At 41.7% G+C, this 15,050-nt stretch overlaps 1 protein-coding gene across 3 annotated transcripts in view; it reads right to left on the bottom strand.

Annotated features, from left to right (window-relative positions):
- Positions 1 to 15,050, bottom strand: part of PRICKLE2 (prickle planar cell polarity protein 2) — a 1,392,985-nt gene that overhangs the window by 1,150,089 nt on the left and 227,846 nt on the right. The window lies entirely within an intron of this gene.

Below are 15,050 nucleotides of genomic sequence, written 5' to 3'. Positions count from 1 at the left end.
TTTTTTTGTAACCACTAGTCTCAAACATCTAACACAATGGTTATGTTAAAGATGTCAACAAAAGGGATGCACAATGGATTGCCTGTACATCTACATAATTACCCATGTTTCTGTGTAGATTAATGGGTTGTAGCCAAATGGTATTAAACCAATCTGTAATCACATATTAGGGGAAGTTTGCACCTGAGATTTCATCTTCCTTATTTTCAGTACAATGGGAACAACATTTTCGGACATTTCTCTACAGATGCATCTATATATATATAATGTATTGTGTTAGAGGGTTGGATGTAAAATCTGAGCTATATGTATTTGTAATGAACATTTGAACCAATGCCAGGCAGCCCATACGTAAAGCTAAGGGTATTAGGGATGCTTGTTTATCTGGTGTGGATACTGCCAATAAATACTTATATGTTTAATTATATCACCCTACATAAATGATGAACTATTTAAGGCCTTGATAGTGGCGTTATATTTGCCACATCAATTTCTGGGAGTGCAATAACCCTCATTAAAGGGTGAAGTAATTAACTCATTTTAAATAATCGCTAGCTTAGTAAAATTTGCCAGTTCGATCCATTTGGCCGGTAATAGTCTGGTGTGTAAGGGCAGGGGGTAAACTCCCCAGGAGCTAATGGGCAGGGGGTAAACTCCCCAGGAGCTATTGTGCTCCGTCGTTTAGTGTAAATTAGTCTTGAATAGGATTTTAATTTTATTTCAGTCACATGGATTACTACTTTTGGAATTTTGCGTTTGCTAAACTATAGCATATGCATATCTTTGAATTTGTTACGTTATATCCGTGTATACGGGTCCCGCATGTCAAGATGGCACCCGATATTATCTAAGGTTGAACTTCTTGCCCTTAAATACAGTCAGTGTTTGAGGAGGTAAACCCCAACGGAGACCTTTATGCCTGTGGGGTTTGGAAACAATTGTGTGAAGTGTTAATTTAAAAGGGTACTCACTCAGATTATATCCATCTGCCACAAGGCTTTTAAAATACAGGAGAATATCAATTCCAGGCATAAACATTATTGAATTGCATACAGGCATCTCCTTGCCAAGATGGCGCCCACCATTTCACTTAGGTTGAACTTCCTGCTTGTGATGGCGTTCTGGGATATTGACCGGAGTGGTTATGGGTAGATAACCCAAGGCTACTGCATATGCCAAAAGACGCTTCAATTTAGGCAAGAGCTATGGGTTATTCCTTAAGTTACACCTGGAATTAGGTGTACATTGTGTTAGCAGCAATATAACTTTCTGAATGGCATTTCTTACCGCATTTGGCGAATTATACAAGGGGCATCAGGTCATTCGATTTTTCTAGTTTAGACACAACTGTTTGCAGAAGAGGTGGTGGATGGTGTAGTAAAGGGTTGTCCTTCACGTAACACCTGGAATGAGGTGTATGTTGGGTCAGCAGCAATATACCTTTTCAGGTTGATTAATTCTCATTAGCTCTGATTTCTTGAATGGCATCTCTTACTGCATTGGAGGGTTATATGAGGGGCTTGAGGTATTTTGATCTTTGCATTCTTGACACACACTGGTTGCAGAAGAGGGGTTGGATGGTGCAGTGACACCCTATGTTCATTAAGTAATTTCAATTCACTTTGATCTCAAACCTTTTCAGAATGGATACTCAAGATTTGGAAATCCTCCTTTCATAAATGAGTTTCTCTGGAAGTATGTTTTTACCTCGCCTTGGCTAATACACCTGGGGTATATTCAGGTAGTGTTACACAGATTATAATTACTAAGGCCTTTCATCAACAAGTTCATTAAGTGCAAGAAATCACTATAAATCTGGTGATTTTGTTCTAATGGTAGGCATCTTATTATTAGCACTCAGTGGGTGAATCATATATTCATTATTTTGTCTAACAGATTAGGGATTTGAATAGTGTATAGTTTAATTATGACCAAAATACAAGATATGAATGTTTATAGTGCGAAGGGCACGAGGCACCCAATCTCACGAGATGGTGGTTTATATGGGTACCACCGAGCATGATTATGCATGAGTACGTAGGGTGTGGCAATGGCTCAGGTGTTGAACTAATTTAGGTCTAATATTTGTGAATTGATTTGTATAGAATGGTGCAAAATGTGATGAAGTGTTCACTCTCTTTTATTGTTTTTTTCTTTTTTCTTTATTCTTTGTGTTTTCTTGTTTTGTAATTGTTTTGATTGAGTCTTTTTTTACTGTTTTTGTATCATATTTAATGCTGTGATTGACCTCGGAATACAACTGAATTAGTTGCCCTGTTTGATTCATATGCTATTTCAATTAACAATGGTGCTTTCTCAATGTGTTGTTACTCTAACGTGAAATTAATGTTCCTCTGTCTTTTCAAAAATAGTTTTCTGTAATGGTAACTGTATTATTGGCTCAATTATATATTTTACACACTCAGCCTGGAAAAAGACAGTGAGGTTGAAACACGTGTCGGCTATGTGTTTTAATTAAATCAACAATTCATCTGCGTGGTGTGATTGTGCATATTTTCAATTTAGTTCCCCTCAGGTTCCAGTTGGGCACAGAGACTCATTGGGCCTGATTAGGAGTTTGCCGATCCAGAAACAAGGTTGCCGGTCAGCTCAAGGTTGCCAGCTCAAGGTTGCCACGGTAGGCAGACTGGTGACTTGTTAACAGTGCTGGTGCTTCCACGTCCCCACTCCCATAGAGTTGCATAGGACTCTATGGGAATGGGGACTTACTTTTATACCAGCGCTTGACTTCCCGGATGCCAGACTGTAAGAGGATTCAATTCAACACTACAGCTAAGTCAATGCCTAGTCTGGGATACTGAATGGAAACCCTTATTGATATATCTTTATGTCCAGTTCATGCGTTCTGGATGACTACCCCTATATAACACCCCTCTCTTGGAATCCCCCTGACCCCACTGAGCCAAGAAGCAGTTCTGTTTTGCAAGTTAAAAGGTTTATTTGATAATTTAAACAATAGATATATATATCACACTTTATAATAATTTAATAATTGAATATGACGCTTAATATGAGCAGTAATCAATAATGGATAGTCTGGCACTGGTACACTTGTGAATAGGAACAGAAGAATAAGGTGGTAGAGAATGCTTTATATAAGTTCAGATGGATGCAATGTTGAATGAAAATGCAGTACAGAAAATACTCAATATGATTTCAACAAAACAATGTAATCACTTTTCTCTGGCAATCCCCTCCCCCCTTTATGCAATGCAAGGAAATGGAAGGAAAGCACACAGTTCTCAGAAATGCAATCAACTGTAATTCAGTTCACCCCAGCAAGCTTAGACTACAGAAGTTGGAAACACAGGCCCAAAATGCTTTTATATGCGCTGGCAATGAAGTGAAATGCTTTTAATTCCCTCTAGAGGTTCAGGGTGAGTGGTATCTAGTTAATACGTGGAGAAATTTGCAAATCGCGGCAAAATTCGCAAGTGCGTTTTTCGCGATTGCGGCGAAAGTGTATGGAATAGGAATGCGGTTCTAGGTTCGTTGAAAAGCCAAGATTCTAAGCATTCAGAGGAAAGTTACTGCAAGTCTCTAAGACAAATGGACACGGAGATATGAGCGATATGGTAAAGGTCATTTTTCAGATTTGAAATTTTAAAGTTCAAAAAGACAAGTGACAGCTAGCAACTAGAAATGACAGGTGACAGCTTTACAAATGACAGGTGACAGTTAGGAGGCAGTTCTACTTAGATTAAAATAGATTGAATTATATTATTTTAACTAAGAGATTGGTTCTGCACAGTTCTGCTAGGTACTCACACTATATTCTTGAATTAGAATGGGCCTCGCCACGGATCTGGTCAGGTTTTAGACTGGACTCTGGTCTGGTCTCTGCACTTCACAGTGATCTGGGTCAGCTCTCTGGTTCTGCTAACAGTGGTCTGGGTCAGCTCTGCTCTCTCTCTGGGTACAGCACTGCTTCTGGATCTTTCTGCACAGCTTTCTCTGGAGATTGATGGATTTGAAGTCTGGATCTCTGGATGTGGTATGGTCCGGCAGAGCGCGTTGCAGCAAATGGAATTGAATGTCCCTATCTGTCCTGACTGTCTGCTTTTATGTGTTTTGAAAATGGGTGTGTGTGCAGCATCACTAGGCCCTACCCCTCTCCACTTGTCATTGGCCACTTCCTCCTCTTCCCCTTGATTGGGGGAATGAAATGAAGTGTCATCATGATGAGGTCTGTTTATGATACAGAGAACCCACCCCTGTCAACTTTACACACAATCTATATTTGCTCAAAAAACATATTTGCACAGGTACACATTTGTTTAAAATTACATGCACCCATCACATATCACAGGAGGTATACCCTGTCCAAATCTGCTCTTCCTGGGAGCTTGCATTCAGAAATGGCAACATATTTCACTTTTTGGTCAGGTTACCAATATCAGATTCTTACTCAAATTTACCCAAATGTGTGCAAGACATGCAGGCATTAATTGATGAAGTATCAGACTTTTAACATGCATACATTTTAAGTAATACCCTCTTAACTGCTAGTTTGCCCCCAGATCATGCCACCGGTTCTAAAAACCTCTTAAAATGTGGGCAGAAAAATCACAAGAATTATGGTATTATTTAAATAATTATGACAAGTCCGTACTATGAGTTATTCATCTTTTTCTAAAACCATATTCTGGCTACAGGGGTGTGTCTTTTCAGGTCACATGGTACAGAAACCAGTTTTTCCACTTTCTTCAAGCTCAGCCTCTGTCTCCAGTTTCTCCCCCTCCCAGTTTCTGCCAAGAGGAAGCCATTTTTATTACCCCTGCGATAAACCATCTGCCTGGGCCCTGGAAGGCCCATTGTTCAAGAGGAAGCCATTTTTATGGCCCCCATAATAAAACATTTGCCTGAGTCAGGACAGGGCTTTGTTCAATTTCCTGCAGAGCCCAGGTAATTCAATCAGAGAAGTGTCATATCCCTTTTGGTGGGAGCAGCAAAAAGGCAGCTAGGCCTGGGAACACAGCAGTTGTGCAAGTCTCAACTCCTGTCGGGGGTAGCTGGTGGGCAGAATTCAGTTCCTTAAGCCAGGCCCCAGCTAATGTCACTTTTAGTTACCCAGTTTTCTGCATTCAAATAAAATTAACCATTTTTACATATGCAGCTAGAATGCTGATTCTAAGTTTAAAACTATGACATTTAAACAATTGCAACCTATGTGACACTCAAAGGTAGGCCACTCATTTCTTAGTGTCTTTCAGTCCAAATTTACTTAAACTGCTGAAATCCACAGCTCAGCCAGTCTTGTTATAAACCTTCAAGTCACTTCAGAATATAACTTTACATTGGATCCACCTCTCAGTAAGTCTTTCTTTGGCATGCTTTGGGTTCATTTATTCAGTTTTACACAAAAAAGAAAAAAAATCTGGTGTTGTTTTAAAACGCCGGCTTTCTGATAGTGGTGAGTACTGGTACTGCACCCATTTTTGGGATTTAAGAAAATGAATTCCCCACAATTCTAGGTTGCTTTTGGCAATCAGCACTGCCATTCCCAATGGTTTCAGACTACTGTGTGGGTAGTCCAATGGTGGTTTTAGGCAGTGCCCTTCTGTGCCCATAACATCGGCAAAAATGAGTGGCAGCCTATTCTTCATGCATTTCCCTGTGCATTTTCTGGGAAGCTCTGGCCATCATGATGTTTTCTATGTCAGTACTGCACAGTTTTTGAGGTAGGGCTCGGATGTATGGGTAAAAACATCCCACAAGACTCATAATGAGACGGTGGCACCGGCAGGGTTACTGCCGGACCCGTAATGAGGCCCATTGTCATGATAACCCGCAGCAGTTTTGTATCATCATACTTTAATTGTATAAGTGTTTCACATGCAAAGTTAGTTCAACGCCTAAGTGCCTTTCTTCTTATACTGCATCATTTACGCCCTGATATCTTCTCGTTTTTTTTTCATCTTGGCTTGCTCTCCCTTATATTTCTTTTTGTTCACCGGGAACTTGTTCGATGAGTCATGTAAGATCTCTATAACACTTGATGCAGCTTTGATCATCCATAGGCTTCCATCTCTAACGAGTGGTCTGACAAGGGTTTGGAATCCTAGATAACAGAGAACATCAGTTTCTTTTTCCCCCTTCCATGATTTGTTATGTCTTTTTTTTATGCCTATACCTTAGATTCCAAAGAAACAGAGTGTTTTGAAATCAAAAACTGTTCAGGTGAGGCTGCAGGCTCTATACCTTTTGGCGACTTGGATGCTTCCATCAGCATAGGTGTAACACTAAGCCTTGAAAATATTGCATACTCTGATTTCCCATTTGTAGGTCCAAGCTCAGGACAAAAGCTCATAACGATGGAGCGTGTCTCCAAAATTCTCCTTGCCTCACCACCAATTGTTTTGAGAACATGACCACCAACTCTGGCCAACACCCGCGTCAGACTGACTGCAGTCTCGCTGCAGGACTGCACTTAACTGTACTTCGCAGCGTTTCAAGTGTGCTGCGAGATTTGAACCACGCCATCCAAGCCTAGGTTGAAAGCACATAATGACGGAGTGAGGCTTCAAAACTCTCCTTGCGTTGACACCACTTGTGCTGAGAACAAGACCTTCAACTCCAGTCACGGGCTCACTGCAGTCTCTCTGCAGGACTGTACTTAGCCGCACTAGCTATACTAGCTGCACTAGCTATCGAAACCCGGGTTAACAGACTGCGTCTCTCCAGGGTGGCAACTGACACCTATTTGAACCAAGTATGGAAGCGTGAATCTCATACTTGCCAACATGACCTGTTCCAATATGTAGGTGCTTGTCCAGTCCTGTTTTTTTCTTTGCATTCTGGGACTTGTAGTCAGAGTTTTATAATAGGAAAAGTGGAACTACAAGTCCCAAAATGCAAAGAAAATAAACAGGACTGGATAAACACCTATATATTGCAATGAGTCATGTTGGCAGGTATGAATCTTTCATTGTAAACAGACAGCAATGGTAAAGGTTTTTATTTTTTATTTTGTGGGCATATCTGGCACACAACAAGCACATACGAGCCAGGTTTGCTCTGAAAACATGACATTGGAGTGATCGTGAGTGGGCTGAGGGGTAGGGGTCTGTGAGATGGGCAAGTGCAGAGGGGCGGAGGCCAAACGTGGCATGGAAAAATAAAGGCGACAACCAACAGTGCGAATTGCGGGCTTAGATCAGTGACTAACGCCTGCATGCCACGTGTCCTGATAGGATGGATCTGGAGCACTTGGGACTAATGGATGATTGATTGTGGTATGGACCATTAATTTTCAACCCCCAATAATTATTTTCTGGGAAGGTTCTGAAACAGTCTTAAGAGCGATTTCACCATACACTGCTCCGTATTCCTGATCCTGTGAAGAAAATCATGCCCTCCATTCATTCCCTGCAGTTACTGTGCTCTCAACCTCCGAAAGGTGGCACTTTGTGACCCCTACATAATTATACCGCTGATGGTTTTTGTGTACCATATCTTCCACATAGGTTGAAAATGTGCTCACCTCTTACAATTTCTCACTGTTTAGTAAACTGGCGAAAATTCGTGGAAAGCAATTCTGAAAGAAATTCTTAAGACGACAGGTATGTCATAATCATATTGTGCTATCGTGCCTTACACTGAGTTACTCACTCAATGCTTCCGTGGGCAAACTATGTATGCATCTAAAAAACACCGTTAATTGAGAAAAAAAACTGAAGCAGTAAAACCTTCAGTCGGGTGCAGCAATTAATATTATTCTGACTTATGGAAAGCAGTAAGCAAAATAAAAGCGCACCCAATACCGGCAACTGAAACCGATAAACTGTATATCTAAGTGGGCATTCTTTAATCCAAAAATAACAGAGGCCCATCCAAGTACATAAGAGTGCATTCATTCCGTCACAGTCAAGCAGACAAGGGCTGGAAACAGGTCTGGTCTATGTATTGGGTGTAAAAAGCACACACCTTGCTGTGAAGCAATGGCCCTCTGTACACAGGGGACACACCCAGGGGTGTTGAATGTAAGGCTGCAGGGGTAGCAGAGGAGGTGGGAGCAGGGGCCGGGGCTAGCTCTATTTGGGCTGAATAGGGATTGGGTAGTGCCATCGCCAAAATGTTCTTTGAAGAGTATTGTCTTCAGATGCTTCCTGAAGTGTAGGATGGTGAGGGGAATTCTAATCTACGCTGATCACTAGTTCCAGAGACATGGTGCATATCAGGAAAATGCCTGCATCCCGTTTTTCCCTTCTTGCAGGCCTTTCTTTCAAGCCTGGCTATGTTGTGGCTTCTGCTGGTCCCCTGGCCTTTGACAGTGTGAGTTTCTTAGTCAGGTAGAGTCAGTGGCGGTTGATTCTTTTTTTAACTAGAAGGGCATTATTGTGTACGCCTAATATGCGGGAGCGACAGAGCAAAACAAGGGGGGTTCTGGTGGTTCTTTCCCTGGTAATATTTTTTTAAAAAAATGTGTTAAAATGGATTTAAGAGCACTTTCTATGAGAAATTGGGTAAAAAGCCATACTGTTTGCAATCAATTTTGTATTGTAACAGATGAGTCACTAACGCTGCACAGAATCATTTTCCAATGCATTTCCATGATGCCTTTGCCCACAACATATTCCAGGATATAAAACATTTTCATGGTGGCTGTGCCAATACATGACCATGCAAGCTGCACCAATATATGCAAGTGTTACCATATAAGGACACCCAGCCAGTATAACATGATATATCACAAGGCCAGTGTACCAAGTAATAAGTCTTATGTTTCTTTTACCCTTAATGCAAAGTACAAAAAATGCCATGACAGACAAAAAATATATGACTAGAGTGGAGCCACCATTGTAAGCCAGTCTAGACACGCAATAACGCTAATCATGTTTGCTTTTCCCTTGATGTCAAGTAAAAAGTAACAAAGGCCATGTCACAGATAGAAAGCAATTGCACACTGACACTGTAGGCCAAGTTAGCCATTCAATAACACTTACTATGTTTGCTTTAACCTTTATCGAATAAGAAAATGGCATGCCACATTAAGAAAGTAAATGCAGACTGGCACTACTAATGTAGGTCAGTCTAGCCACTTTATAACACTAACGTTTGCCTTACCCTTGATGGCAAGTAAGAAATGCCATGCTACATTTAGAATGTATATGCAAACTGACACTAGTAGTGCCAGTCTGCATATCATTTCTTAATGTGTCATGCCATTTTTTTTTTACTTGGTTTCAAGAGGAAATCCAAACATGTTAAGTATTATTACGTTTCTAGGCAGGCCTGAATTCAATGTAGGAGTGTCTAACCACGTAACGTAATAACACTTATCATGTTTGCTTTCCACTTGATGCACACTAGATGTGCATCAAGGGTAATGCAAACATAAGTGTTATGTTCATGGTATTGTGCATCAAGGGTAAGGCAAAAAAGAATGCCATGCCCCCAGCAGCCACTACCTTAGATTTTGGGGTGGGGACTAACACATACACACACACATGCACACAGACAAAACTTTCATAAGCACATTAACACATCATTCATACAACCTCTTGCAAGCACACATCCATAAAAACAAACACACCAACATACATAATTAAATACACATGCACCCATACACACATACATAAACATTACATTAAAAAACACATACCTTACCTGCATGCATCCGCCACGCGTTCCTGCGCTGCCACTGGGAGGACTGCAGGCCTTCCCCTCCTCTCTGCAACATAAGCACCCTGACTGACAGGAGAGGAGACTGATAAGAAATAAAAGACTGGATATTTATACACGATGTACACAAAGGGGTTCTTTCCTGTGAATGATTGTGTTTGTCTTATTTTCTTATTTTATGCACAATAATGAATCACCTCTAGACTACCAATCTGCAAAAATATATCCAATTGTATTCACAAAAATGTCTAAAAAAAAAAAACTTACTGTATGGCAACTGTACAAAAAAAGTGGATATAATTACTCAAGAATGCAAAGGAATATATAAATGAATACAATGACAGAGGCATATTGCATAAACCTCAAAACAGAAATATCTACTCACAATGCAGAACAAATATACAAGACAGAAACTCCTACCAATGAATGCACAATATAAAAAACATGTATTGCATCAACACCAAATGACCCATCACCAAGTGAAAATAGTGAACAGTTCAATTGTAATCAATGAACCACTAGCTAATTAAAATCATGGACAACAACACAATGTAATTAATATAAACAATGAAAAACAGACTTTCATTAAAACCAGACATATGCAAAACACAACTTGAGCCCGGCATATGCTAATTGCTTGCAGGTTCTATGACATTTTACTGTTCTCAAACCATTGCGTAACCTTCTTCAGAGGCCACCATGTAGTTGTCTGTGTTCTTGTATACAGTCTCACTGTCCAAATCTGAGAATTGAATACTTCTAGATATATCTGAAATGCAAAAAATAAGACACCACTTCTACTTGTATCTGAAGTCTGAAAGCATGGAAGACAAGCCTTCCAATATATATGTTTTTGATCAGTTCATAAGACTAGTAAACTATGTTGTTCATTATGTGATGTTAATCTGTGAGTTAGACTCCCATAGGGTGCAATTAGAGCCAGCAAAAACACATAAAACAATGGACCCAACTAGGACATGCAGGAGTATAACCCTTAACACCCACACTGTGCTTCCATTTTGCCAAATGTCACCACAGATGTCAATAAACTACATCAACTATAGAGACCTCTCTTATAAAAAAAGATGCAGAAAAAACATCAAAAAATCATCCTCCGCAGCTGACTGGCTTCACTCTATTGGAGGGAATGTCCATCAAGGCCCATATGTACCAACGTCCCATCTATGTAGGATATAATAAATATCAGTCACGTCTCCACACTCTATTTTTTCATGTCGAAATAATACGGTTGGATGACTACACTGTGTGTTGAAAAACACGTTGCAGTCTGGGCATGTATTTATTTCAAAGATGGACTAGCAAGCGCCTACCTTCATTGCGATTTCCACACGCCGTCTTCCAGCGTCAAAACATTCCTTCAATCTGCATCTGAATATACAGTGCGGGATGCGTTTATTCCTTTTTCATTAACCCATTGCAAAAGGAAAACCGTGATAACCACGAGCTCTTTTCCTCCATGTGAAAGCTAACTGCCATAGAACTATAGCTATGCCTTACCAATAAAATTTATGCGGAGACTCTGACCATGATTGCTGTTCTAACACGAATGAATTTGCTGAGAATCGTATCTTTCGCGCGATGTAAACACTGCAGTACATAATGAACAGTAGTCACATGATGATATGTGCCGCAAAAAGAAAAAAAACTGACTTCCGAATGTGGAATGCTAAAATTAAACGTGAAATGCAGACGGCCATGTTAAAGAAATGCGATAGTGATGGCCTGTGCTGATATTTTAGGTTCTATTTCCGATGTACATTTCTAAATAGTCAGGATGCCCTTAGTTTATCTTGGGAAACAACAGAAAACTCCTCATTTATACCCAAATTTCTTCGTTGAGACATGTGATATGGCTTTTATTGAGAAAAATAATTTTGTGTTCCCAATATAACAGGATTTCGTTTTTATTGGTACCTCTCACTTGTGCCAACATTGACCATGTGAACTCATCCGCTGAATGTGAAACTATGGGTGCATTATAGAAAAGTGAGTTCTTGACACCCATTAAGATCAGAACCTCCATATTCTACACAGTTCCAAAAATCCATAAAGGGATTCCCCCACAGGACGTCCAATAGACTCTGGTAATTATTTTGTTTTGGAGCCACTTTCTAAATATACAGATCATTTTGTGAAGCAAGAAATACCAGCGATGCGTCATACATCAGAGACACGGGGCATTTCTTTAATACCATATGATATGATATGATATGATATGGCATTTGTAACGCGCCTATACACAAGTGTTTCAAGGTGCGACGAGGCAGGGAGGGGGGAACAAGGGGAGACAGACAGCGATCCTACTAGGCCAGGTGTCATTCAGACCGCGCAAGTGCATGGTTGGGGGGGACGGGAAAAGTGCAAGGAGGAAGGGAGAGGGGAAAGTGCAATACAGGGTTAGTAATGAAAGATGGCCAGCTAGTGGCAAGTGCAAGATAAGTGCAGAACAAGTGCTGGGGGGGGGGGCTGTAGGGATACAGAGACAGTCCCGCAGTGCAGGGGTAGCAAGGAAGGCAGTGCAGGGGAGAGTGGCTGGGCCAAGGACCAAGGTTAGTGAGTGGCCCAGTTGCTGATTCAGTACAGTATCAGTGGTTTAGCAGGGGAGAGGGGGAGAGAAAGCAGAAGCAAAGAGGAAGGTTTTGAGGTGCTTCCGGAACCGGAGATGGTTCTCCTCAAGTTTCAGGGAGGCAGGAAGGCTGTTCCAGAGGGAGGCCCCTGCTGCAGAGAGAGATCTCCCCCCAACTCGTTGCTTGGAGAAGCGGCTGACCCTGAGGGAGTTGGAGGATGAAGAGCGAAGTGCTCGAGAAGGAAGATATTTAGGAAGGGAGAGTTGAAGGTATTTTGGCCCCAGGCCCCAGAAGGCCTTGTGGACAATGCAGAGGGTTTTGAACTTAATCCTCGCAGCCACAGGGAGCCAGTGTAGCGCTTTCAGTCCTTGAGAGATACGGTCCCTGGGCTTGAGGCCAAGGACAAGTCTCGCAGTCCTGTTCTGGATAAGTTGCAGAGGGCGGAGAGTAGAGGCAGGCAGATTTAGATAGAGGCTGTTACAGTAGTCCCGCTTCGAGAGAACCAGGGCTCTGGAGACAGTGAGCTTCTGGGGGAAGGAGAGGAAAGGAAGGATACCTCTGAGGAAGTGCAGCTGGTAGTGTGACTTCTTAGAAACGTCAGAAATGTGAGGAGAGAAGGAGAGTGTGGAGTCGAAGATGACCCCAAGGTTTTTTGCCTTGCAGGTAGGAACAGGAGGAGGGCCAAGAGAGGCCGGCCAGAGAGCTGCAGGGAAGGAGGGAGTGGGTGTGCCGATGAGTAGAATCTCAGTCTTACTGGCATTAAGGCAGAGGTCGTTGGCGGCACACCATTCCTGGATAGCAGAGAGACAGTCAGAGATGAGGAAAGGAGAAGAGGAGGCCGAGGGTAGCCTGAAAATGAGCTGGGTATCATCCACATAGCACTGAAAGTTGGGGCAGAGAGCAGCGATGCGGTGGGCGAGAAGTGCCAGATACTGGTTAAACAGCCAGGGGGAGAGGTTAGAACCCTGAGGGACACCACAGGTAGAGAAAAAGATATCAGACAGGAAAGACCCCAGTTGGACCTGGGAGGGTCGATTAGAGAGGAAAGAGGTCAGCCAAGCCAGAGCCAGACCAGTGATACCCAGGTTATCACGGAGACGGTTGAGCAGGATGGTATGGTTGACAGTATCAAAGGCAGAAGAGAGGTCAAGTAAAATGAGAACACATGGAATATTAGAGTCAAGGTTTGAGAGCAGGTCCTCACGGATGTTCAGGAGAGCAGTTTCCGTGCCTCTGGCAGCTCTGAAGCCAGACTGATGGTCGTGAAGGCTACCAACAGATTCAGCATGGAGATTAAGCTGGGAGATGGCAAGTTTCTCCAGGAGCTTGCCCAGGAAAGGAGTGATAGAGATAGGGCGATAGTTAGCTGGGCATGACGGGTCGGAAGAGGGTTTCTTAAGAAGGGGATGCACAAGGGAGTGCTTGAGAGGGGATGGGAAGACTCCAGAGGCGAAGGAGTGATTGCAGAAGTCAGCAAGGGCAGGAGCCAAGGAGTCGATGTGGTCCTTAATAGTTTTGGAGGAGCAGGGGTGGACCTGTGCTGACGAGACTTTCATAGATCGGACTTGTCTCAAAACCTCATCAGCGGAAAAAAGGGGAAAGGCAGAGAAGGAGAGAGGAGGGGTGGCTGCAGAAGGGCCAGAGGATGGGCAGGGAATAGAGGGGGGAGGTGATGGGAGGAGAGTGAGGACAGGATGTCCTAAGTTTTAGAAGGCATGAGCTTAAATCCTGAAAAATAAAATTTGATCTGTATGGATATCAAGGAACTTGACATTAATATTCCTCAAGCCAGAATTTTGCCACTTATTAGTGAACATTTAGATGTATGCTTTAATCATCTTATTTAGGATTTCAGAAATTTCATAGTATGGTGCACCGAGACATGCCTTACAAAAAGCTTGTTCAGATTGTATAAGTCTCTATACCATCAAATCGAGGGCACCACAATGGGCTCTATGGTAGCCCTCAATTTGGCTAATTTTTTTGTCAATGATTTTGTGGAAACCCATATATATGCCATTGATCAACAATATAATCGCCATATTAAATTATGGAAGAGATATATAGATGATGTCTTTGTAAAATGGCAGCAATCGAAGGAAAAAATGATGGAATTCATTGGGTGGATCAACAACTTGGATCCAAAATAGTTTTTTACACAGAGCCACAGTATCTCTAAAATTGCATTTTTAGATATCACAGTGTTTTGTGAAGATAATATCCTGAAAGTAAAACCATATAGGAAACCCACTGATTCCAAAGCATTACTTAATTTCCATAGTTTCCATCCTAGAAATCTGCGAGAAAATGTAGCTTTTAGTCAATGTGTATGACTACGATAAAATAGTTCCAACATGGCACATTTTGAGGAATCAGCTAGCATTTTAACTAAAAAACTGAGAGCCAAATCTTATCCCAACAAAATAATCCATAATGCCAGGAAACGTGTCTCCAATATTCTCAGACATGTTTTTTTGGAGACTAAGACTAGAACCACACAGGAGAGAATGGTGTGTGTATTTACTTTTTCACACCTGCCATTCAAAATAAAAACAATTATTTTGAAACATTGTCAACTACTAAATAAGGGAGCTAGCATTACCACCTCTGCTTTTTGCTTTAAAAAAAAGCAAAAGCATAAGGAATATGGTGGCCAGAACAGATGCCAGGAGGGTTATTCCTAAAATTATAGAACACAATCCATGCGCATCCTGCAGTGTGTGTAAGTTTACCACCCATTCCACCACTGCAGATATAGGTTTAGAACGTGCGTTTACCAATTGCAGCTCAACTATAGTGATTTATTACATCAAATGT

The sequence above is a fragment of the Ambystoma mexicanum genome, chromosome 2p (genome assembly GCF_040938575.1).
Source record: "Ambystoma mexicanum isolate Mex_15411 chromosome 2p, UKY_AmexF1_1, whole genome shotgun sequence".
NCBI classification, from domain to species: Eukaryota; Metazoa; Chordata; class Amphibia; order Caudata; family Ambystomatidae; genus Ambystoma; species Ambystoma mexicanum.
The sequence above is the reverse complement of the archived record's forward strand: the minus strand, read 5'-3'. Positions and strand labels throughout refer to the sequence as shown.